Source organism: Coturnix japonica, chromosome 1 (assembly GCF_001577835.2).
Source record: "Coturnix japonica isolate 7356 chromosome 1, Coturnix japonica 2.1, whole genome shotgun sequence".
NCBI classification, from domain to species: Eukaryota; Metazoa; Chordata; class Aves; order Galliformes; family Phasianidae; genus Coturnix; species Coturnix japonica.
The window spans coordinates 53,425,622-53,449,223 of NC_029516.1; the positions used below are offsets into that span (position 1 = coordinate 53,425,622).

Below are 23,602 nucleotides of genomic sequence, written 5' to 3' on the forward strand. Positions count from 1 at the left end.
TCAACAGGATATGTATGTAGCCTTTTTGATTTGTCTGACCATTACTGAAAGAGTCAAGGTTGCTGATTACTTGGAAAGAGCAGTGAAATACAATAACCATAATTTCATAGAGTCATAGAATGACTTGGGTTAGAAGTGACCTTAAAGCCCACCTAGCCCCAGCCTCCTGCCATAGGCAGGGCTGCCACCCAGCAGCTCAGTCTGCCCAGGGCCCCATCCAACCTGGCCTTGAATGCCTCCAGGGATGGGGCACCCACAGCTTTCATTGCTTCTGCTTTCATAATGGTTTAATGCTTTAATGAATGGCTGAGTAGCTGTAGAATTCTGCCCTTTCTGATGATGAAGTTGTGTGGTTCTATTTTTTATCATGCTTATTGTGTAGATTTTTCAGTTTTTATAACAATACTTGTTGATAGTTAGCTAGCCTTCATGCAAACAATCACCTTTGGTGTGGAGTAGCTTCCCCTCACCTCCCACACATATTGTGTACTGGTCACCCTTGTAACTAATTAGGTACAAAATCACATCTTCTCAGTTCCCTCAAACCTGGTAAACTTTAGACGGCTTGTTCGCTTCTGATTAAATAGAATGAACTGCAGAACTTCTGTCTGCAATAAATATTTCCTTGTTGTTTGAGTGGTTAAAATAAGTCACAGGTGATTCTGTGGGTGTTAAAGGATGTGACACAATGTTTGTGGATCTGCCTTTCTTCCTGCATCTGTCTTGGATACTTTTTTTTCCCCAGCTGAATCTGTATGTGACGTATTCAAAAACAAAGTGCAGATGTTTTATAATGCGTCACTTTTGCATTTGGCTTGCACACCTTTACATTCTTCTTCCTTTATCACCTGTTTGCGAGGTTCCTGGTAAGCTCCCAGAAATATCACAGAAATGATATGTTCATCCTTTACATCACTTCTGATATCAGTGTCATGTTTTACAGACATATTTTTACTTAAAAAAACAAACCAAACCCAAACCCTCCCAAACCAGAACAGAAGTCAGACTTCAGTTAGAAGCACACTGTAGTGTGGGAAAAACAGTTGTTTTTTCTTGAGTTACTTTTGACCAGATATAGCCCTATTCAGACCTAAAATACTTGAAAATATATAAATCACCAGTGCTTCTCAAAAAATACCGAGATAGCATTGCTGAGAGCCTTATGCATGAGTAATCTTAAAATACTGAGAGAAGTTTCGTATAGGCTGTCTGCCCAGGACTGTCATGCGTTGCCCAATAAAAATAGATCTGTTGTGATATAGTAGCAGTTTAGAAGTAGTCTCCTTTGGATTGGGATGTGCAGAACTAAATTCAGAGCTGTACATGGGGGACTGGCAACTCTTTAAGTAGGATGTGAGCAGGAAAAAAGGAACTTTGGTAGCATTTTTGGAATAGTTGTATTGATGCTGAACCTGGGAAATAGCAAGAAGAATTTTCAATTCCTAGGAATCCTGGAAATTCACTGTCTGCTTCATGGAATTTTTCCATACAAGGTCTGTGTTTGAACTCCCTGGTTGCATTTTTCTAATACGCTTTTAGAACAGCTAACTCTTTAAACTTGGCATAGAGATACAGCTGCAGTCCTAAAATGATCCTTGGCACTTTACTGCTTTCCCCAGCTGGCAAGTTTTCCTGTTGTTTTCCTTTTCCCTTTTGTGTAAGTCAGTTGATGATATTTGTTTGTTCTGTAATGGGGAAGCAGTTTCCTCCATCTGATATTAGAACAAAGTCTGATTTTTATTTTCATTTCTGGTTTGCTTTTTTCTCATGCAGCTACTTATAAATACCATGTGTGCCATCCAGAACTGTGTGCTCATTTTTCTTGGTTTGTATTCCTTGCTTTAAAATGTCTGCACAACCTCCAGTAATTAATGATTGTTTCCTCTTTGTCCCTTCATAGCCAGTGGCATTATTAATGCTGTAGTTACCCACATCTGTACAGAGAATGAAGGAATAAATTGAGGACAGAGAAATTCTCTATGAAACCAAAGAACTGGAACTTAGATCTCTAAAAGCATTTCAGTAGCTTACCAACAGGCTTTTCTCTTTTGTCACGGAGTTTTGTCATTTTAAGTTCTCCATGCAGGTTATAACATAGTTATTCTTTCATTAATTCCTATTTGGATAGCAGTGTTTCTCACTATGTTGTTGTTTTTTTCTACTTCGCTTGCTTGGTTCAAAGCGTCTCTAAAGCAAAATGACAATTGTTTTAAAGTTGTTTGTGCTGTTAAAAATGAGAAGGACAGAGTGGTGTAGTGAACTTCTTTGAAAAGAATTATCATGGCCTGTCTCAGAGAATGTGAACCTACTTGCCTGAACGAAAGGATTTATTAAAACAACTTCTACATCTTTTCTGTGTTATGGTCTCTGTCTTCTGTAATCTCCTGTTTAAGCTCAATCTCTGTTGTCCCAGATTAGTCCTAGAAGTTATTTATCCCTACCCCAAATAAACTATTTAAAAATATTTAGAGATAAGCAAAAATTCCAGGAAATTTGCTTGTGACTTTAGCTAAGGTCCAAGGTTGTGTTGCATATCATCCATGCAAAATGCCCTCGGACTTATTTTCTATGAATAATGATAAAGTGATATTATTTAGGCTTTCCTGCTTCCTCTGTTCCCCACCCCTTCCACCACTGAATAGAAGCCAAAGACCCCAAACAAAATGTCAGTTTGACATTTAGTGAGTCCTTCTTTATTTTCCTTCATACAAATAGTTGTTCAATGCCTTTCTATCAAAAAAATGTAAAAATCCTTGTTCTTCTATGAGGTTACTGAGTACTAAAACTCCTCAAAGGATTCTTTGAGGGGAAAAAACAAAACAATTTTACCAAATTGTTCTCATCTCTTTCTTGTTTGTTTTCTTTTTGTCATATACATGGGCACTTTAGAAAAGGTTTGAAACACTTCAAGCTCATCAGATGAAGAAAAATAATGAGTAACTGTTACAGCTGGTGTTGTTGTGATACTTAAAATTATACTCAAACAATTTGCTCAGTGTTTAATTGTCACATTTGAGCTTGTAGGAGGAGCCACTTGATCCTGCTGTGCTTACATTTCTTGGAATCTTGCTCTTTGGGTAGGAAAGGTGTGGTAAAATGGGATTATTTTGACTTCCAATGTAATTTTAGTTACTGGAGCACACTGTTCAATTGATAGGCCAGTCAATTTATATGTATTGCCTAGAAGACAGGAAAAGAGTAATTCCTTATTCTTGGGTTAATTCTGGAGTTGACACTGTTTCATATTTATAATGGTTAATTACCTGGACAGTGGGAAGGAGGGCATGCTCAGCAAGTTTGTAGATGATGCTGAATGGAGGCAGGGGATTTGGTAAGGGTAGGGTAGAGGTGCTGTTCAGAAGGACCTTGTCAAGTTGGATAAGTGGATTGACTGAAAACTCCTGCTGTTCATCATGGGCAAATCAGAATTATCTGAGCTACAACATCTCTGGGCAATAGTACAAGTTGGTGTTTGGAGAGCAGCAGTGCAGAAAATTATATGGGGAGCTGGTGAATAATTTGTATGAGTAAGCAGTGTGCCCTCATGGTGAAGTGGAACCAACTGCAGCAGGTTTAGGAAAGTGATTGTTTCAGTGACAGTTCTGAAGGTGTAAAATTGTCAAACCATGTGTCAAGACATACAGAGAAGATGAATTAAATCCTTGGAAAATGCAAAGCTGACCCTTTTTGAAAAAAAATATTTTTAAAGGCATGAAAGAACATTGTGCTCTTCTAGGCTGCAGTATTTCTTACATAGGCATCCGATTTCACTGTCGTGTTACGGATATCCTAAGACATAAAAAGACTAGGAAGCAGTAAGAGTTGAAAGAGTAAGAAAAATAAGCAACAATGTTTGCACTCTTAATATAGTGAGCCATCATTGTGGGTGCATATGGCTTGGCAAGAGGCAGGGCATTTGTTCAGAATTTTTCTTGGCCCTTGCTACATGAAATAGTTGTCTTGTATGATACAGTTGATTCATATAATTTACCATTCAGGAGGATGCAAAGAGAATGTGCAAGTGTAAGGGTGGCCAGATGGTGGCAACCTGGTGTGACTTGAACATGATAAATACTGTCTAGAGCGTGTCTTGCTTACAAGCTTAAAAACAAAGAAACACAGTCACCTCACCACCCCAAACCAAAGCAATATGAGGGGATTGAGTGTACCCTCAGTAAGTCTGTGCATGACACTAAGGTGGGAAGAAGTGTTGAGGGTAGGAAGGCTCTACAGAGGGATTGGTATAGCCTAGATTGATGGGTGAGGCCAGTTGTTTGAGGTTCAGCAAGACCAAATGCCAGATCCTGTAATCTGGCCACAACTGCCCCATACAACTCAAGGTTTGAGGCAGACTGTCTGGAAAGCTGCATGGTGGAAAAGGGTCTGAGGGTTTAGGTTGTTTGCAAGGCAACAGAATCTAAAAAGGATTATTCATTTATCTTGTTTGCTTATTCAAATTAAAAAAAAAAAAGAGTTTGAGTACAATCAAACCTGGCTATTGTTTTCCCCCTGGGTATGCTGGAAATGAAAGAGAATGTAGTGTTAACTTGGAAAAATACCTCTGTAAAGTCATAACATTTTTGCTTATTTTGATTTAGCGGTAGGTAGTCTTCCTAAAATACAGTTCCTTGGCACACTAGTTTCAATATTCAGCAAAGATGTATGCTGTTGAAGGGGGAAGGGAAAATAGTGAGGATGTTTACCGTTATGTACTGTACTTACGCAGGCTTCCTGTGTATCCTGAGATTGCTTCTCAGATCTTTCTGCTCCCAGCTCTAAACAACATAATTCCTCGAATCTCCAGAGACAGCTGTGGAAGACAGTATGGCTTCTTGTGGTTTACAGTGTCCTCAGAGTGTAAATACTTATAACTGGAACCTTTTCTGGCTTTAGCATTTCCTGAATTCCTGATGACAACAAAATGGTTGAATTTTCCATTTTAAAACAAAATACTGAGCAATCTCTCCCTCTAGTCAGCAAGCAGCAGAGATGTTTCTGACTCTAGCAGCTGCTTTATAGGAAGATGGCAGACATGTAGAATGCATTTACGTGCAGGGGACAGTGTCTTCCACTGCTTCTAAATTGTGTGGTGTCAAATGGAGGATTAACATCCTATTTCAGCATTGCTTTTGGTAAACCCCAAATGTAGATGCCTCTGGTCTGATGACAGAGTGTCTTAAATTTGGATGTGCTTAATGTCCTCCAAATTGAGGAGCGGATGCATTTTGGAGATAATTTGTTTTCAATCACATAGTACTGAATTAAAAATCTAGTCTGGAGTGCCCTGTCGGTTCTGCAGCTTTCAGGTATAAATGTCACAACTTATTAAAGTCTCTGCTTGTTACAGCAGATCGACTGATTAATAACTCAGTCTGAAACCTGTTGCGCAAGAGATTTCTCCATACTGTATCTCATTATATTATGACATTATATTAAAAAAGATGGTGGCTGAAGCAGTAGAAATATGAGAAGATAAAAAAAAAATCACTCTTGGGGCGTAGCCTTAATTATTATTTCTTATTTAAAGTTACATTAAGCCTTTTATAAAATAATAAATGTTAAAATAAATGGCACTATAGTGTATGATGTAATGGTGTTGTATTCTAGGTAATTGTGGTTCAGATGAATACATGCTCTCTGTAGACTGTCAGATGCAGTCATTCATTTGTTGATGATAGCAGTTGTTCCTAATAGTGCTGAAATCAGGTGTAGTCTTGCAAAATTTTTACTGTGATCTCATTCAGTTTCATTCTGAAACCATTTCTTCCAATAATCTGAAATTGCAGGAAGAAATAGAAAGTAAGAATTCAGTGTCTGCTATTGAAGTGACAGGAGGTTGCTAGAAATAATGTGACCAAAAAGGTGGTTAAGATTTAGCTGCACTATAAAGGCGGCGGCTCTTCCCCCTGGAGTGGCCCCAGGCATGCACCCATTGCTCAGCAACAACCAAACCGTCAGTGTGCTATTAACGCTGTGTCGACTGAAACCAGGGCACAGGGAGGGCAGTGCTGTGCAGTGCTGACTCAAGTGATGGCAAATAACTGTATGCATTTTGATACACTGGCTGAACACAGTGCTCTGAACAGCAAAGAATATGCAGCCATGCTTTCCATTTTGATAAAGGAGTTTGAGAATAAGTTTCAGGAGTGCCAGAAAAATCAGTCTATGTTTGCAACACCATTATCAGTGGATGTACGGACATTACATGCAAACTTTCAAATGGAATATATGGAGTTGCAGTTCAACTCAAAAATCTGATCATATTTCTCTTGTAGACTTTTATAAGACCTCTTACCAGAGGAAAAATATCCTTTGCTTCACAACCACACCTTATTCACGTCACATTTATTTGTCAGTATGCCCATTTGTGAACAGTTTTCAGGGATGAAGTACAGGAAGAGTAAATTTTCAAGCAAAAGCTTAGCTGAACACCTTGAGAACTCACTAAGAATGGCAAGCACTGCCATAGAACCAGACTGATTTGGTAGTGTCACAAGAACAAGGTCAAATATCCCACTAGTTTATTGTTTTTGTTTTTTCCTTTTTTGAACGTGTTAAGAAAAATATTAAAATTTAAAATATTTTGTTACTTATGTATTAATGATATCACATATTTTACAAGGACTGCTCTGAAAGTAATGCCTCCTGTTTTATTATGCTGGCCCATTATTGTAGAGGCAACTGTTGGTGGTATGCAAGTAGAGGCTGAACCTTCCCACCAACATTCCATTACACGTTGCCATACGACAGATGGCAGCAGAGGGGCAGTCTGACAAGATAATATCTGACATCCACAGCCTCCTTGGGCAACCTGTTCCAGTGCGTCACCACCCTCTGTGTGAAAAACTTCCTCCTAATATCTAACCTAAATCTCCCCTGTCTCAGTCTCAAACCATTCCCCCTTCTTCTGTCACTACCCAACCTCATAAACAGTCCTTCCCCCTCCTGTTTATACACTCAGGTATAAATCTCAGCCCAGGTAGTAGTTTGATTTGTAATTAGCATCAGATGGCTCCTAAGATTTCATCCATTCATGTGTTTCTATAGCTGTCTTTATTGCAGATGATTAAATGACAATTTTCTGAAATCCAAATTTTCCCACGTCATAGAGCAATGGTGCAGTAGATGCATGCTCAGCATTTTGTTTTAGCTGATAGTGCTTCCTGCTTTCAAAAATCTGTTTGAGGTGGGGGCACTCCAGTGGATGTTACTGGTGTCTCCCTACATCAGTCTTTCCTGAAATGCACTTCTTTGTGAGGCTCCATAGTGTATTTGAAGCAATTCCTTTTGCCTTTGTAAGTAACTATCTGGTTTTCTGCTTTGCCAGGTGATCGTTTCTTACTGTTGTGAAAGTCAAACAAGCGCTAAATAGTTTCTCAAAAAATAAAGCTTTAGGTTTGCACCTACTTCACTTTGACATCTTTTTATGATTTAAAACTTATCCCAATATGAGAGCTGAGAAACTGTTTCCTGTGGAATCTGTCACTTGCTGTGGTTTTTCTCCACTTCCTAGGAGCTGGTAATTCTAATATCGTTGAGAAATGATGATACTGCTGTTTTTCAAACAATTCCTTACTGCAGCTGATGCCTATGAGTTGTGCTTAGAAAGATTCACACATTGCAACTTCAAAGAAGAGTGTCTGAAAGAGGCAGTTAGTTGCACACAGTAGTTTGGATGACATCGCTCATACCTCATTTATTTTGGAATCTGGTGAAATAGACTTTTCTTGCTGTATGTAATGTACCTGAAAAGCACTGTTGAGTATTTAATGGACTTCTGAAGAAAGCGTATGTAACAGATGGTGTGACAGGTGAGTGTATGGCTGTCTAGAGCACTTTATAAGGAGAACTGCTGGCATCATCTATCTAATTCTATAGAATTGTTCGTAATGGCTCATCCTGTAGCACAATGGAAAATGTCAAGTCTTTCATTCTGGTTGAAAATTGTCTAGTACAACTTTGGTAATGTAATAGTCAACACAGAAAAGAGCTAGAAGGTTTTGGCAGTCACTGCTTATATATTTCTGTGTTGAATTTTGCATGGCTTGAACATGTAAGCAGCAGAGAGCTTGGGCTTTCTGCTGATGCTGGCTCAGTACCAATGTAGCACAGATAAGAAGGTCAATAGAAAAAAACCACTAAATGCAAATGTTAAGATTGTTATGCTTGAGTTTTCTGGTATTGAAAGATATTAACTTACTCTAAGGCATTTTAACACTGTGAGTAGTGAGACTACAAGTGGCAGCAACTTGCAGAAATTCTTTTTATTCAGGTATTTCTAGTTCTTCACAAACTAAAACACAGAATTCCTTTTCACAGTGAGAAAGTCATTCTTCACTGCCAGTGTTACCTATCATTTTCCTAACAAATGAGGGCGCTTAAAAGCAACTCAAGATGTCATTAGATTGCAGCTTATGTAAAGTGGGGTAAAACACAGCTATAGGGTTGCCCTTATTGGTGACTCTGAGTCAGACAATTCTTAACTTATAGGGATTTTATTACTTTTTTAAGAAACATTTGTTCTGACTTAAGTGCCCACTCACACAGTCTGTTGTTGGTGTGTGTTGAAATATTTCTTGTTGCGTATTTCCTGAAATATATCAGTGAGTTATGAAATTCAGAACTTCTCTTTTTTTGTATATATGATGAGTTGATAATGCTTGTTTTATGACCAGTTTAAAGACTGCCTCATAGTTGGGTAGTTACTTGCATGAAAACTTTGGAATGTAAATTCTGCTCACAGCAATTATATACCAATGTAAGGCATGGGTGGCTGTAAGTAGACCTCTCTTTATGCCTGTTTTTCTCCTTTCTTTGTTTTTAGTACTTCATTGTTTTTGAAGTAAAATAATTAATTAATTTCATGTTTGTCTCTTTGAAATATTTTAAAATAAAGGTATACATGGTTATTTCATCTTGTCCTGGAAATAATATGGATATCTCTTAAAGAATTGGTATACAGCAGGAGTCAAATTAAGTCTTTATTAGTCCGTGATTAAGCTTCTCTAAGTAGGAGTGCAATCTGTAACCTAGACTTTTTTTCTTTCCCTGCTAATATCAACAAGGATGCTTGTTTCTTGCTGTCAGTGAGGAAGGAAAAGTCATTTATCAGTGTCTGAAAGCTTTGGAAACTAGGGCAGTTGTGCTGAATTGAGCTCTCATTGCATGGATGAGCAGCAGTGGAAGCAGAGCATGAGTGCACTGATCAAAGGCAGCTAGCACAGCAGTGAGAAGTAGAATCTTGTAACCTTCCTCTCAGCACACGATGGCTTTCTGTTTAAATTTGAGCCTGTTTTCTGACGCTTTTATGGTTTCCCCTTCTTATTTTCCCATTGCATGTAGCTTGAGAATAGTTGTTAGGCTATGGGCGGGAGTGGGAAGTGTGTGCTCCTACAGCCCACCCACAACATTAGGTAGCAATGCATCACCAGATAGGCTCTTCTCTCAACAGCAAAATTTTCTACCAGTGTGCCTATGTTCCATCAATTTAAAATGTAAATATAGGCAGACTGGATGAAGAGTATTCTACTGTAGAGTTTATACATAAATGTTTATCTATACATATGTATATAAAAATACATGCACTGTGTTTATGCTATGTTGTATTGTTTGAGGGACATAGAAATGCTGTTCAATATTCATCCCTGTCTCTACTGCACGGTCTTTTGACTCATGAGCTCATCAGTGCTTATAGCAAAGAGTAAAAACTTGGAACTAAAAACTTTTGTTTTCAAGTTTACGCTCTGTATCTCTTATGGGATCATCTGGAAGCCCCAGTAATGATCAAACTCCCAGTATTCATCAGGTTTGTCTATGTAGTCTGTGCCAAAACTTGCACTTATTTTGCAGCTGTGAGTTTGCTGCTCATCCTTTTGGGAAGGCAAAGACAGCATGGTTAGCTTTGAGCCATTTACATGCATTTGTAATAAAATTACAGAAATATTTGGGGTGTCTCCAATGTCAGACATGGCTGCTGCCAGCCTAAGAGGTACTGTGAAGTGGGACTGTTTAAAAATAGTTAATTTACTTGTGTGAAGTGGTATGGGGATGTAGGTGGAATGGTTGGCATTCACTGGGTGGCCATGGCAGCTAGCAGTAAATGCTGCACTGCTGCTTTTCCTTCTGCTGGCAGTGGAGCCAATGCCAGAGGGCAGGGATGGGGCCTACTCCACCCCTGCCTAATTATGAACCAACAGAGAAGCTTCAGGTGAGGGGAAAGGAAGATGTTTTGTAAAACAAATCTGGTGCTTTGTCAGAGACCTGTTGTGGATTGCTCAGGGGAGTGTTTGTGTTGGATCTAACGCGGGTGTTTCTAAATCTTAGAAGGCTGTGTCAGAGCTGTGCCTCGTGAGTCTGGAGAGGGACTTAAATTGAATCAATGTGTATTATATGAGTTGGTCTGTTAAATTCATTTTAAGCTTGTTTTCTGAGTTCTTTGCCACTAATAGGTTAGCCACCTGTAACGGGCTAAAGTACAGTATACTGAAGAAATATTTAGTGCAGCTTGATCACCACCACCCCAGCCGTACCTCAGATTACCTCTGTGAACTTCTGGAGTTATAACAGTATTTTTTCTAACAAAGTTTAATGTTTAAAGAATTAGATTTGGTGAGGCTTTTCCAAGATGCAGTAGCCCAGAAGTCCTCCATTTCTAATCTGAGCCTCTCTGAAAGTCTTCAGTGAACCCTGAAGAGAGAGGAAAACCCCGTGACCATAGTTCCCACCCATGCACTACTTGGATGTCTGTTCTGCTTTCAGTGGGATCTTAGCTGGTAAATAAAGAGCAAGGGACAGAGTCCCTGGGGTCAGTCAGTCCCCTAGAGCTGCTGTTACTCCTATGTTGCTCAGAACTCTGTCCAAAGAGCCGCCTGTGATCTCTCTTGGAGCCTTGTATGTCTGAGCTTTGGCTGGCTCAGCTGTCAGATGCTGAATGTGTCAAACCAGAATTCTGCTGCTTTTCCATGGAAACGCTCTGTGCAATTGCAGAAATAATCAGGTACGTCTGGCGGTTGCTGTGCCCTATTGTTGGACGTTTCCAGACTCTACCTTGATGAACTGTTTTCAGCAAAAATCCAGCTCTTGTCATGTTTCTGTTGGTGTCACTGTTGATTCTGCTGTTGCAATATAAATCCCTTGGTGTTGGCTGTCCCGTTTCTCTCTGCCCATGCACAAAGACAGCTTCAGACCTCTTGCTTCTGGGTACCACTGATATAAGCTGTCCATGATTTGTATGTGCTGGGCCTGAGTTGCTGTACTCCTCTCAGGGAGGCTGTGCAGTCTTCCCTAAAAACTCTCCTTTGTGGTACTTTCTACTGTTGATATGAAGTAATTCAGTTGTTTGTTTGTTTATTTGTTTTACAAAACAAATGTTATTAATGTAACTGTTTCTTTGTGCTCAGCAGTTTTCAAGGAAAAGGAATTCTGTTTGTGGGTCTTTGAAGCAGCGGTATTTTTTGGAGTTAGGTTTTATGTAATCTACTTTCCACAATACTTTAATGGGTTATTAATCATGCTTTGGCTAACTCTGTAGATATGATTTGCAGTTGATTTTAAAGGAAAAAATACCAAACAGCATCCTTCCTTACGGGCATGACTAACTTGGAGATAATGCTGATACAGCTCAATGGTAAAGTTACCGTGAAGTACTTGGAAACTTAAGGAATTGCAGATTGTGGAATAAATGTTTCAGTTTGTTGGGCCTATGCTCCCCTAAGGTCTTTTTGAGGCACTGAAATCTTGACATTGCTCCTTCTGTAAGGAATTTAATTTCATAACTGGAAAGTTGTTCTGGAAGGGAACCTATGAAAGAAGGATCCCTTTCAGACTTGTGCAACAAATGCTTGTGAGTCACTAAGACAGCCTATCATGAGCTCTGACCATGTTTCTTTGCTATCCTTTAATAATAGCTGCCAAAGATAAACATCCACATAAACAGTTGTTGTAACCTTTGAAGAATGATTTGCTGCAGAGACTGGAGGCAGTCCATGTAATTGAACTAGTAAGGAGATAGCTAGCCTGTCTTCCTACTGCAAACCTACTTTTATAAGCTGTAAGAGTTAGAAAGGGAAAGATTTATCACTCAGAGTGTTTACGTCACTTAATCAAACAGTAGCCTTAAGAACAATGGAAAAACAGTCACTTCCTTTTCTCTCACATCCAACTTGCATATCTCTGACCCTGTGGGACACAGTGTGAGAGAAGAAGAAACTCAGTAGTCTTGCTGCTCATGTGGCTTTGAGGAACCATGTTCTGACTGAAAACCATAGGGGCTGAAAGCATTTGGGAAGTAAGGGGAGCACAGCCCATCCAGATGTGAGGGCTCCATTTGCTTTTTATCTGCAGAAGTGCTGCTGATGAGGTACTTGCTGCCAGCAGGGCTTATTTTATTGCTGTTTTGCTGCTGCAGTGTACAGTGTTATAGGACTGGAAGACCAGCTTTGTAGTATGAAGGGATCTAAAAGGACTGGGCTGGAAGCCTTATTGCTTCTATGGTGATCTCAAAAAATATTGAATCTTGGAAGTTTTTCTATTGTAGATAAATAAGAGGAAAAATTGTGTCAGCGCTTGCAATTGCTTACAGAATATTGTTAATACTCTTAAAATTTTAGACACCCTGTCTCCCTTAATTTGGACTTTCTCAATACCAGATGCTGTCAACATAAAATAAATTCATACACATTACACTGAAGCTGTTACTCATAGTGATAATATACCCGGCTGTCTTAATTATATCTTTTGCTAGAGAAATCTCTCTTCTTTTGAAACAGGCGTGAGAATTTAAAGTATCCTTATGCTTTTTAAAGCCACATGTCACATTCTGGTACAAATAATTCCTTTTTTCTTCTTTTTTTTTCCTTCTTTTCATTTTACTCCAGCAGCACAAATGTACTTGAGTCGTACATTTGTGTTCTCCTGTCTAGAGCTTTAATTACAATAATAAGCTCATCTTGAGGAGTTAAAAATGTTTTCTTTTCAGAAACAAGTGATACTGTAATAGAGCAGTCTGATGATCTATTGTAGTGATTTCTCTCCAGCACTAACTTACAGTTGATACAACTGCTAGAATTACAGGGATATTTCAGTACATCTCTGAGAGTAGGTATGAGAAATGAGCTAAAGTTCAAAACCACATGCATGTATGGCCTGTTATTGATTACCTGGATGCAGTGGTTGGCTTTGTTAATAAAGGTTTTAAATCTTGTGCGGTGGATGGGGACTAACTTCTGTTTGTTTTTCTCAGATTAACAATATACATTATTTTAAACTCAGGTGGTTGGTTTTAGATTAATAGATTTTTGGCAGTCATAAAAAAAATCTAATTCAAACAACGCGTGCTTCTAAAATCCAGTTCAAGTCTCCAACTTCAGTAAAATACCAAAGCTTTTGTCTATTAGATAGCAGCTAGGACTGGGAAAAGCTGAAGTACATAGTGCCATCATTATAAAAGAGCTCTGTTTTTGGTATTCCTTCCAATGCAACCAATTTAGGACACAGCGTGTTAACATGTTGCTTATTTTTCATTGCTAGATTCTGTCTAAAACCAGTTTATCCTTAAATAACTCTCTGGCTCATAGTGGGCCAAAGAACAAAAGAAGTGGCTATGTTGTCTTTCTCTCCTCCATCTCTCCTTATCAGCATGTTGGGTGTGCTGTTTTCCTCTCTTGATTTCAAGCAGTTCAAATTAAATATTTGTCAAATATGTGGAGGATGCTTTTTTAATGTTGCTCCACATAACTGACTGCTTTTGCCAAAACTTGTAGTGTATCCCATGGCCCCTTTTCGTCATGGCTGCTGCATGTAGTTTGTTAAAGCTGTGGAAAATCAGATTTAAGAATGAAAGAAATTAAGAGAGTGAAGTAGATTCGGACTGCTGTTGCCCTTCATTGCCATACAGTGGGTACAGTTTGCACATGTAAAGCTACAGCTTGAGGATTTTTGTCACTGTAAGGAACAGGCCTTCTAATGTTAAAGTACTTTTACAATTAACTTATATTTCACTTAACTTATATATATAAAGTCTAGAAAGTTACTTTGTTGGAGGTCTCTTACTGAGGAAAACAGACTAAAACTGATCTGGAATCCCTGTAATTTTGAAGTCAGTCTGTTTGCCAGCAACTGTAATGGTTACATTTAGTTGTGTTTTTTTTTCCCCCAGAAATGCGTGAATACATAAAATCTACAGCTATACAAAGCTCATTTTTTGAGCTGTGTTCTTTCCTTTTAAGAGAGAAAGCAACAAATGTTGATGTGTTCCATAGTGCTTAAGCACAGAAAAGTTTTTATTATTAACATTTGGCAAATTAAATAGGAAATCAGCTTTCTTCCTTACATTATTTTACCCTTGTGCTGTTTAATAGTTAAGTTTGGTGCCCGTGGGCGTTTCAGAAACTTTTGGGGATGTAAAAATGGCTGATTTAGAGGCAGACAGTGTGTTGAGAAGATTTTCTTCCTCATTTGACAACGTGAGACTAAATAAAAGCGACATACCCAACCCTGAGTACACACTGTTGTGCCAGGAGGGGGGTGGACAGAGCTTCTCACTGAGCACTTGGATGAAGATGAACGGTGCGAGGCAGAGTGATCCAATAGCCCTGGGGTGGGAGCTGGCAGAGCTGTGTTTTCCTCCACGCCTGCCACCAATGCTTGAAATCTTGTTTTGTGTAAGAAGTGCAGGTCCCTTCCTCAGGTCACGTCCTGCTTAGTTGCCAAGTGCTTTGTAGTTGAAGTCTTACACAGCTCATGGACACAGCACCTCACCCACAGGCAATGACAGTGCTCATCAGAGGGGCTCCCAGTGCTGATGTGCAAGCGATTTAATAGCAGTGTGTGAGAAAGACTGAGCTGCACTTGCTGTGAAACAAAGCTCACTTGCTTGTGCATTGAGGTTGAGGGAAACTGAAAACTTAAGAGGGGAAGAAAATCACTGACCTCAGCCTGGGGTCACCTGGAGGAACAGATGAGCTTTTTTGTCACGATGGATTCCAGTGAAGGGTTTGTCATCCCTCTATAGGAACCTTCTATAGGAGCCAATACTGCACTGCAGGACCAGATACAAGGGGACCAAGGGTGAAGGAGGCAGGAAACCATTTTTCCTTCCTCAAAAGATCAATTAACATATAGGACTTTGAAGTCCAAATTTGGCTCAACTTTAAGTGAAGTTACCCACAGATTTCTGACACACTGTTAGTCATGTGCACTACATGGCTCCAAGAGTGAGGGAAACAAAAGTTAAATGCATCAGCACATTTAGTCCATGAGCTACTGTGTTGTGTACTTCACATCCTGTGGTTAGCACTTTGAATGTACTAGGATGTGGTCCTGTGCAACTCATCATCTTACAAAGGCTTAATATATTCTTCCCTAGCTCTCCTTTTCCAGACAAGACCATTACTGGTTGCACTTTAGAACTCACTCCCTTCTCAGCCCCAGCTGAGGTCAGTGTGAATCTGGCTGTGCTGAGCTGGGGCACACCAGTGCTGGAGGTGCACAATGGTGCGGGACCTGGACTAGTGAGAGCTTTGGGTTCAGCTCTGGCTTTGATGCCAAAAATCCCAAACCTTTTCCAGCCACACCCCCACCAGCAGCCTAGCTGTACAGCAGAGAAACAGCAGCTTCTGCCTGCTGAATCAGCAGCAGATGCAAGAGCAGATAAGCCTCAAAGGAGCTGAGACCAAAAGCAAGGAATTAGTCCATTCCCAGTGAATAAAGCCTGGACTGGGAGAAAATAATGGGATGCTCTTAGAGAGCAACTGCAGGGTCCAGGAGATAGAGAACAGGCAGCACATGTTCCATTAGTACTGAACTGAAACTCATTCAGAGAAAATAAGCCTTCCTTTAGAAAATAATTTTGCCAGGGGGGAAAACTGCTCTCAGCTTATTTCTCTGAACCCTTCTGTGCTTTAAAAATACAAGAAAATTCTTGCTATCTCCACTTGCACCTTAGCATGTGTGTTACACCCCTTTTCCCCCACGCAGACGCAGGTAGAGGCAGTGTCAAGGTTAAACCTGGTGGAAAGCTTTGTTAAAGGTGCTCCCAGCCTGCTGGCGAAGGCACGGCACCTGCTAGGCATGCCCAGTGCGCGCCCGCAGCCGGCTCTCCCTTTGGGAAGGATTTGCAAGGCTGAAGCACAAAGAGCGCTTGTTGCCCAGTCTCCGGTAGTCTCCCAGTGCTCCCACTAGCTGGGGAGGACTGGTTACCATGGAGGCTGCCATCTGTTCGCTCCCCGCTGGAATGTGATTATCCGTGCTGGGTTGGGAACCGGCACGAGCAGGGGAGCGTGTGCTGGCTGCAATTATCTGCAATGGAGTGTGGTAATGGAAGGCTTGAATGAGCGAGCTGGAGCAGCACATAAAAGGATTTTACCAAAACTGTTAATGTTTTCTAGCCAAGAGGAGTGAATGCGGCTTTCTGTAAGGTCAGTGCTGAATTCGTAACGTGTGCAGGTGATTTTTAATGGGGCGATGTATTTATGATTTGAAGCTGGTAGCACCATGGCAATAATGCTTATTGTTAGGAGTGCAGCGAGGAGGAGGAGCGGTTGTGTTTTAAAGATTTCTCTTTTGGTTCAAGCAGTTTAATTTGGAGGTCGTTAAAGCAGTAAGTCAGAACAATCACTGGCCACTCTGACACAAATGGAGCAATTCATATCTCTTGTCTTTATGAAATGCTGTTCGCTGCCAAATCTGTTTGATTTACATGCCTTTTCACATTGATTGCTTTTTGTCTGAGCGATATATGTATATATATATTTATATACACATATATAAGCTATAAGTGCTTTGTTTCTCATACTGTACTGAATGGTGAGATGGGGGGTAGTGTTGAAACAGGGCTATCAATACAATGGATTTTTGGGGTGTTTCATTCAGTTTGTGCAGAGGAAGCAGTGTAAGGTAGGCAGAATGCAGTGTCAGTTTTTTCACTCTTCACTCCCACCCTCTGCCCTTGCTTCCAGCTCACAAACTGACCAAACATTCTGGAGTGGCATAATTATACAGAGACTTCGCACAAGTTTTCAGGATGCCCTGCAGATATTGTGTCTGTCTTGTTGGGAGGATGTCATGTCAAGGAAACGAAATTGGAAGTATATGCTTGTAAGGCTTTTGTGTCCTATAACAGACATTTTTGCTATCCTCTAGGAGAAGGCATGTTATTATTATTATTATTTTCCATAAGAAATGCATGGTAAATGTTTGTTTGCAGTTTAAATCATTGTCATAAGGGGCACTAAAACTCATTCCTTTGAGTCCAGTTGTAAGCCAAGTAGATAAAGATTTATACTGGCAGATATTCTTAGTCCTGTAGGGACTTTCCCTTTTCAAATAAAGCTCTTAGACTGCTTCCCTCTTGCCAGGACTGCCATTTTCATTTGGTACGGGGGAGAGTACTGCTAGAAGCTTTTAATTAAAGCTGTGTCAAGTCCTAATTCTGCCCTCTGCTTTCATGCAAGTGAAATGTCAGTTCATTGGAGTCCAGGAGAAAAGTTACCGCTGTGGTTAATAAGTCGCTATTGCAACATAGTTGACTGTGATCAATTTTTAACCTCCAAGAGGTTTTTCAAGTCTTATTGCCTACCAAGAGTGTAGGGGGGAAGGGAGTGGTTATTTCTTTTAGTACTTACACTGTTGGTTGTATACCAGCTTTTTTTATGCTTCTTGTGCCTGAAGTCCTTTCACATGTCATGTTACTCTTGCAAGTTGGTGGAACAGGGTGAGTCTTCTCAATGGAAGCTGCATTGCCTTTGTAATTCAAAATACTTCTTTTAACCCCTTCTTTCTCCAGAATTTAAGCATTCTGTTGCTGCTGAAGTGGGTGATTTATGCAAATACAATGGGCTGCAGTGGACTTGTTCACACGTGCAGGTTGCATGTCTGTAATTGCATCATTAGAACGAGCACAGGAGGCAGGTTGGCTTTTGTGCTTGGAAGTAGATCAGACTTTCATCCTTCAAACACTGCTCTGAAGCCTGAAGGGTGTCAGGCGGGAAGGGTAACCACCCTGAGGTCATCCTGGAGCTGATGTGGAATGCCTTTTCGTTCACTGATCCGCTTCTAGCAAGGCAGCTGTTGCCAGCAGAATTCCCTTTCAATGGGGATGGGAAATACTGGCTCAGTGGCAAGTCTTCGCAGAAAGCAGCAATCATATTGACCTAAAGGTAATGTCTTGTGTGTCCTCCTGGAGGTGATTACTCCTCATTGCTATCTAATGTGCTGGGAAGCTTGTTTTTCTGCTGTTTTTGCTAAACCTGTTCCAAGGATAAGCAATGGGACTTTCCATTTGGTGTTCTCTAGTTCTGCTTATTGTATTCTCTGATGAGCAGAGGCCTGAGAAAAATATTAATTTTTATTACTGTTATTTCCCTTTCTGAATGATCTCTATGTAGCTGTTGAATACACGCATTTTCTGCGAGTAAATTTTACTTTAGGTCACTGGGTCAGTCTTGATTTGCAGATATGGGATTTAAAGACTAGGCACTCTTTAATCCATTTTGAGCATCTGGCCTTTCATAGTAGGCATCCCATTTCCATCTATCAGAGCGACTGTTAAATGTCTGCTTGAAATTAATTATTTTTTAAAAGATTTATTTTAGAATTCGGTGGATTATTACGGTCAGCTCTGATATTTATGCTTAATGCAAATAAATGAGGGTCAGTGCAATCTGCTACATGATCTCTTGAAGGAGATTTGTTCTGAAACACTGGCTTTGTGGGCCAGCAGACATTGTACTCAGCAGTGGGATTTTTTCTTAGGATGGAAAACTCAATTTTGATACACTGTCTTAGAAAAAAGGCACTCTGAATGAACTCCCCGCTAATTAGTGCCTAGAAATACAGCCTAGTACACAGTCGGTTTTTCATAATCTTGTTTATAATACATATATATATATACACACACACACTGAGCTCTTAGTGAGATTTGCAACTAAATGGTGAAATCCTGAGTCAATATACAGGAGGCTGGCTTGCATATAAACGATCACAATTGTTCTCTTCAAACAGACAAGTCTTTCTGCTTTTCATTCGACGCATGACTGTGGAATGCTGTTTGACATGACTTGCCTTTATTTATACATTGTCTTCAGGCTGCTACTTTGCAGAGTTTTTAAACACACTCAGTTTTTGATTCACATTCTCTCCTGCCATTTGCTGGTGTATTGTGAACATTAAAATAAACATGCTGAGGGTCTGTACTGTTTCCTGATGGTAACATGGCTATTTGGAGGTTAAAGCCTGCAGCTCCCTCTGAAGAGTTTGCGGTTTTGGGAAGTCTTGGTGCCTGTTTACAAACTGTTCCTTTTGCAACTCACAAGGAATAATGGAGTCGTCGAGATGCTGGATGTGGGAGGACAAAGCTGCTGACACAGCACTGCTGCTGTTGGTCTGTCTGCAAGACCTCACGTCTCCTATGCCTTGTATGGGTGGGGATAAAAAGCAGGCATTAACACTTCTTGGATGATACTAGGAGTACTTAAACCAGATTTTTGAAAACGTGAAATTCGTTTGAAATATCATGAATCCATGAAATCGGTTCTAAAGCAGATCTTCTTACTAAACCAGTGCAGTGAGGTATTCGTGCATGACTAAGTGTAAGAGACTGGCAATGCATGGAGTCATGACACACCTAGGAATCGTGGCAGGTTTTTTTTAGTCTATTCCAAAGGGGGGCTGGAATGATTTCAGCAAACATTCCTTTCAGTTAATCATTGCTCAGACTTCACAGTTAGGAGGACGGAGGAGGCACATAACTGCAAGCCAACTAAGAAATGTTTTGAAGAGACATTATTTCAGAGGTGTTTGGTTCATCCAGTTGCTTTTACTGTACATAACAATTAGGTGCTGACTTTAAATACAAAAGTACTACTTGTTCTGATAAAAATGTGAGAATTGTTTACTTTGTAATGAATAACCGAGCAGAGCAAATACTTGAGTACATTTGGAAAAGTGGAGCTCAGAAATGGATAGTCACTGACAACCATGTGATTTAGTTCTCATTTAGCTGTTCAATGGAATTCTTTTCCAGTACATAGATAATTACAGATTGTTACAGGCTATTGAAAACAAACAAACTTTAAACTGCAGCAAGTGGCCAAAAGCCAGTGCTAAACTGTGCTTCAGAAACTGAGCAAGAAAGATCAAAATCATTGTCTGTGCCGTGAGAGTCCTGTTATCAAAGCATTGAAGCAGGTGGTTGAGAATTGGATTCTACCTATCAACCCAGAGCCAGCAGCCATGGCCAATCCTCAGTGCTTCAGAGGACACGTAATGGAGAGCAGACACACAGGGAAGAGAAATCTGGTCCTGACAGTTGGCTGGTGGGAATGCTATTCCAGCTGTTCATCTTTAGAGTTTAAAAACCGCAGTTTTTAATGCTTGTTCTTGACTATCTGCAGTCTTCTGTTAGCTTGTATATCCTTTGGATTATACTTTGCTATTGTGGCTTCCTCATTTACCTTCATGAAGTTCATAAAGATGTGCTATTCATCGTCATTCCATTTACACTTACTCTTTGGGAAAACTAGAAGTCCACATTCATACCCAATTAAGTAGGAGCTGTGATAACAGCTCCGTGTTTCTGGTATATTTTTGGTAGCTGAGGTTAAAAATATGTACTATTTGAGCCTTCTCAGCTGATGAACTCTGCCTAAATGGGGGACTGTTGCTTCAGAAGTCTTGAATTCCATTCTTTTTTTGTAGTCAAAAGTTTTGTTTTGCAGGCACCGAGCTGTGTCACAGGCAGCATGTTGTATTCCCTGGAGTGCTGTGTGGTAGAAGGAAGATTAGCCCAATAATTTAGAGTAACGGTTTGATTTTGTACTTAGTTATTCCTGCAGGGTAAGACTCACACTTTCCTTACTGGTGTCTCCTCTGTCCCAGCATGACTTTCTTCCTGCCACATTCTGCTACCAATTCCTACATGAATTAACATTTTTGTCTTCCCCTTCTTAAGGAGGTCACTGCTAAGGAAAATGAGTGAAAGCATGAAGTGACTTTTCATTAGTTCAAAATAGTTTATTGTGGATTTCCATATAATGCTTTCAGTAGTTACACTGAGACCAATATCTGTGATCTAGAAGATGCTGTCTTTACTTGCATTCAACATGGTTGAGTATTGAACAGCTGTTGTTAAGCTTGCCAAAATATTACAAGTTCATAGTTTATATAACTGCATCTTTCCTTGCCACTTTTCTTTTTAAGAGTTCTCTGGCAGCTCTATGTGCCAAGTCAGCTTCCATGACTAATTTTGATGTGGATTCTCTTCAGTAGCTCTTGTTCTTGCCATTGCTTGGAGCCCTATTTTGCTGTTATGACTTGGACACCCACTGTAAAGCAACTGGCAAGATTTCTTGTCCTTTGACTTGTCAAGATTTCCATGTGTGAGTCAGTTTTAATTGTGGAAGCTGCTAAGAAATCTTAAAAATAGCTGCTCTAAGTCGAAATCAAATGGAAAGCTTAGTGGTGGAATTAAAACTTTATCTGAAACTGAAAACACAACACAACCTAATCTGATGAAATATTCAGAGGTAAGTGTGTGAACGCTATTTGCACTCAGTGAAGTCAGCAGTGCTGCACTGCTCTGTCTGCTAGCGTTGTGTTATTTTTGGTACATGCTCTTCAGAAAAAACTCATCCAGTGTGCTGTAGGTAAAGCACAGGTTTTTACTTGTTTTACTGTTTGTTCTGCATGCTGTGGCCTTGCTGCTGGCATAAGAGTATGATTGCTACTTTCTCATGTTCTTTATATATGCGTTAATTATAAAATATTGCCTTTGTAAACAGTTGCCTTTAATTTCAAGACCTGCCTTGTTGCTGATGTTAGCCTGGTATATATATACATATATATATATATATATATATATATACATACATACACACCATATATATCAGCAACATATATAGGTGTGTATATATATATATATATATACCTATTTTCTTTTTGTGGAATGTTTTTTGCTTGTTGTTTAACACAGAAATAGAACGTGAGTTGCTGGCTGAGAGGGTTTTTTATGTTGGTTTTTTTTTTTGCATATACATGTGTGTTCTGTGTAAAATCTTCAGCATGAGTGAACGATCTGCAAAGCTAATAGAAATGCGATATGACTGCAGTTTCACGTTCGACATTTGCAGGGAAAAACATCGCATGGGACACAGTCATTAATGGGAAGGATATCCACTCAATCCAGTGTGATCTACTTACAGTTATTTGATACTGGAGACTATTAATCATGTTTTGATTTATTAGGATTTTCTTTGTGGATCACTGAGCGCTGTTTTAATCCATGTTTGTCACAAAATTGGGTGAAATTTAAAATCCGTTTCCATAAGAAAAGCAGCAATGACTTTTTACTGTGCATGTTTTATAGCTGGCATTTTTTCTGATTCTGGGGTTGTGGGTTTTGTTTTAAAATTCATACACAGCAGCGAAAGAACTGTGAGAAAAAGCTTATTGATTGCTTTCATGTTAAAATAGATGATGAAAAGCTATTAGAGGCTGAGCTGATGAGGTTTGGGGTGTGGGTAGTGATAATTTAAAGGAAATCATAGTTTCATTAGTACTGATGCAGGCTGTGTTTAACTGTCAGAGTAACTTCACTATGTAAAATGTACAGTCATATGACTGTCACTGATCTTGCACCCATATTGTATCAAAAACTGAAATCAACTTCTAAATTATGTCATTTTTCACTACTTTCTGTTATCATCACCTTCATTTTCTGAAATAATTTTGTTTGGGAAATCCCTCTTGGTCATTTTCCTTTGGACGCTTAAATTTAGCAAGGCTAGATCATAGAATCATAGAATCGTCTGAGTTGGAAGGGACCCTTAAAGGCCATCTGGTCCAACTCCTCTGTGATGAACGGGGACACCCACAGGTAGATCAGGTTGCTCAGAGCCCTGTCCAGTCTGACCTCGAGTGTCTGCAGGGATGGGGCATCCACTGTGTCTGTGGGCAGCCTGTGCCAGTGCTTCACCACCCCAACTGTAAAAACCTTCCTTATATCCAAACTAAATTTCTTCCCTTCTTCTCTTCTTCACTTTTAGTTCGAAGCTATGGACTGGAATAAATAAATAAATGAGTAATATGTGCTAATGTCAGAAGCTAATAAGACCTAAAAGGACTGTGAAGAAGGTCCCAGTTTGCTGACTATCCCATAAGTACTAGATCAGGATGTTTAAAGCAAAAGGAAATAGTCATTATAGTGGAAAATTTTAGTCCCAATATGTTCTTAGGAGCTGATGTGTTCTGAAGAAAGTTGCCCTGATGCCTCATAGAATGTGATGGGCATGTTGGAAAAGGGTGGAAGGGAAAGGACAGTAGTATTGTGCTACCAAGTTTCTCTTCTCCAGAAAGCACAGACAGAGTTGAGGTTAAACATGTTGGAAACACCTATACTACCAAATAATCTGTGCAAGAAATACAAGTGGGATTTGAGAAGAGGCCAAACAAATTCATGGTGAATATGCCTGTCATCAGCTGTAGAATACAGTATGAATGCATCCGCTGACTCCAATCCCCAGACAACGGATGCTGGAAGCCATGGGGATTGAGGGAAGAATCATTATGAGCTTCTGCTGTAGGTTACCCAAATATTTGCTACCTGTTC

The 23,602-nt window shown here is 39.8% G+C and overlaps 1 protein-coding gene across 4 annotated transcripts in view; it reads left to right on the plus strand.

The window, feature by feature from the left end:
* The window catches only part of FGD4 (FYVE, RhoGEF and PH domain containing 4), a 107,669-nt gene that overhangs the window by 22,281 nt on the left and 61,786 nt on the right, over nt 1-23,602 (plus strand). The window contains exon 1 of one of the 4 annotated variants that reach the window (XM_032445548.1): nt 10,898-10,996. The exons of 1 other annotated variant lie outside the window; for it this stretch is intronic. The gene's annotated coding sequence lies outside the window, so the exon portion shown is untranslated. Of the gene's footprint in view, nt 1-10,897; nt 10,997-16,058; nt 16,416-18,040; nt 18,156-23,602 lie in introns of those variants that run through there. 2 more of the 4 variants (XM_015866302.2, XM_015866312.1) reach the window with 2 other exon arrangements.